Genomic DNA, 2,893 nt, shown 5'->3' with positions numbered 1-2,893 from the left:
CCGGCCCGGCCCCGCCGGGCAGCCGGCCCCGAGCAGCCCGGAGCCCGGTGGCCTTTCCCAGCCGGGGGCAGACGGGTTGCCTCGCTTCCTAACCGCCCTGGCTGCCCGCATCCCTCCCCCTGGGATCCGGATAAATTAGATCTATGGACATGGAGTGAATGATCGTCGTTCGTCTCTCCGTGTGCCGAAGCAGGTCTCGTAAACCCGAATGAAAACCTGCAAGGGAGATAAAGTCCCCGTTGAGAGGTCGGGCGGGAGCCCGAGGGGGTGTGATGGGTTTGTGTGGCAGTTCCTGCAGGGGAAGCTTCGTGTTGGTGCCTCGGAATCTTTCTAATTACCGATCTGGTGGTGTTTCTCCCACACCCCCCCCCGATCTTTTCTGGGTACCGAGGGTCGGGCGCCGTGTCGCAGGGTGACAGAGAAGCGCTTTTCGGGGCCGTCCCTGTCCCTTTCGATCAGATTTCGATTTCCTCGCTTTAACTGGCCTTTTAAGCGAAATTACATTCCTCTTTCGTTAGTACCGGGGTTTCGAAACGGGTTAAACCGACACCGGCGATTCCTTTCATTCTCGCTAAAATTCCCAGATACTCCACTTTTTGCTGCCGACGGAGGCGAGCGGAGAGTCCTCGGGAAGCCCGTGTAACCTGAATGAGCCCCCACTCCCCCCCCCAAATCCCTCCTCAGCAGTGAGAGCCGTCTGCGGGGCACAGGATCGCCTTTAATTCCAGCCGGACTCCCTGCAAAATCCGTGGGAATTTTTTCCCCCACCCGGACGAGATTACCTGGGGTCCCCCCATGGTGACCTCCCCCTCAGCCCTGGGTGGAGACGGGGACACACACACACACAGAACAAGACCCCGCGTGTAGGAAACCCCACGGGAGCCGTGCTAGGGTCACCCCCGGCCGCAGCTCAGCCGCGGCGGGCCGGACCCCCGAGGGGCTGGGGATGGAGGGGCCGCCGCTGTCGCTTTAAATTTAAACAAAGTAAGTGGAGAAAGAAAAACTTCCCCCGTCTGAGGTTGGGGCCAAAATAATGCCAAGGTCCAGCCAGACGGACTCCCCTCGCCTCGGACCGCGGGTCCCCTCTTCAGCGGCGGGGTGGAGGTCCCGGTGGTCCCCGGAGGGGAGGGAGATGTGAAGGGGCTGGCGGGGCAATGCTGGGCCCCCCCCTCCCGCCTGCAGCGCTCCTGTGATCTCCTCTTCCCAGGAGAGAGACGTGGCCGCAAAATAGAGGCAACAAAAGGAGCGAGCAGGGCCCGGCCGAGAGCCGGGGCCGGCGGGGGAAGACGCCCTCCGAGCCGGCGAGGGCTGCAGCGCCGAGCACCCACCGCCGGCCCGGGGGGGGCTGTGGGGCTGAACCCCTTCCCTAGGTGAGCAGGGTCTCCCAGCGACGCTCTCCTGGATCTGTGTCTCCCAAACGCACCTTCCCACCTCTAACCCCCCGAGATTTTACTGGGGTTATTTCTGAAATGCCCTTTCCTCCCCCTCCCCCCTTTTTTCCCCCTTTTTTTCTTTTTCTTATTTAATTACTTCGCTTGCAAAACCCCAGGCCACTGCCACCTAACGCGGATCCCGGCACTGAAATCCACGTCTCCTCTGTGACTTACAACCCAAATCCCAGTCCCATGACCTTTCTCTTCGCCCCCCCCGCCCCGGGTCCCCCACCCTGGGTCATGTGGGACACGAGTAAATTTATCCACCCTGGTGGAAAGGCCTCCCTTCCGCAGTTGCTCCGGAGAAGCCCGACACGTTTCACAAGGAGGATAATTTCATTTTCCCACCTTTCTCTCTCTCTTTCCCTCTTCTTTTTAATTCGGTTTTAATTTCATTTTCCTCCCCGCCCCACAACGCTCCCATCTCCTCTCGGGCATGCTCCTACTCCGTGTATCTCTTTCAATAAGCCCCTGACAAGAGGATCACTTCAGAGGGACGTTTCTGACGGCTCTTGAGCTCCCGATCGTCTAAAAGGGCATTTTTGGCCTCCCGGGAGCTGCGGCGAGCTGAGCCCCGGCTGCGTCCCTCGCCCCGGGGCTCCCCTCCCGCCGCACCGCGGAGGGTCCCACAACCCCTGCGCTCTGCCCCAAGGAGCTGAAGTTGTGGCTGGGGGCAGGGACCCCCCCCCTTAGCCCTGCGGGAGGGGAGACCCACCCGCGGCCGCCTCTCCGTCCCTCCCGTGGCTCCGGCCGGTCCTTCCACGTCCCCCCGCAATCCCGGCCGCTCTTCCCCGCCCCAGCTCCCGGGGGGAGACCGCGCCTTCGGGTCCCCTCGGGGAACCGGGACTGGCGAAACCGCCCACCCCGGGTGTTCCCGTCCCCCTCCGTCCCCCCGCCCCAGCCCAAGTGCTTTTTCCAGCTGCAGCCGGAGGTTGGGAACCTGTGGCCAGGCTGCGGGGGGGGGTCCCCCCCTTCCTCCCCATCTCTGCTGAGAGGTGGGTGGCATTAGGAATAGGTGCTCCCGGGGGCAGTACCGCAGTCACAGAGCTTATGTGCCAGGGAGGCATCTCCGGAGGGTCGTGCAGCCCCTCAGGGAGGCCGGGGCCAAGCGGTGCCCCCCCCAGACCCTGCACCCCCGGAGCGCCGGGCCCCTCCGTCCCTGTCGCAGCGCGCCTCGGCCCCTTCCCCACCCGCGACGGGCGCTCCGAGGGGGGGAGCCCGGAGCCGCCCCCCCCGGTCCGGCCCCGGGCGCTTGGCGGATGCTGGGCATGGACGGCCGGGTGCGGGTGCCGGAGCCGGAGCCGGTGCCGCCAGCTCCGCCGTCGGGGCCGGCTGGAGGAAGAGACTCCGCCGCCGCAAACCGCGTGTGAACCGGTTCGGATTGCGCCGAATCCCCCCCCCCCCCTTTTTTTTTTTTTTTTCAGAGATCACTCGCGGGGAGGCGCGGGTGTCCTTCATGG

Source organism: Haliaeetus leucocephalus, unplaced genomic scaffold (assembly GCF_000737465.1).
Source record: "Haliaeetus leucocephalus isolate CR32 unplaced genomic scaffold, Haliaeetus_leucocephalus-4.0 Scaffold848, whole genome shotgun sequence".
Lineage (NCBI taxonomy): Eukaryota > Metazoa > Chordata > Aves > Accipitriformes > Accipitridae > Haliaeetus > Haliaeetus leucocephalus.
This window is presented reverse-complemented; position numbering follows the sequence as displayed.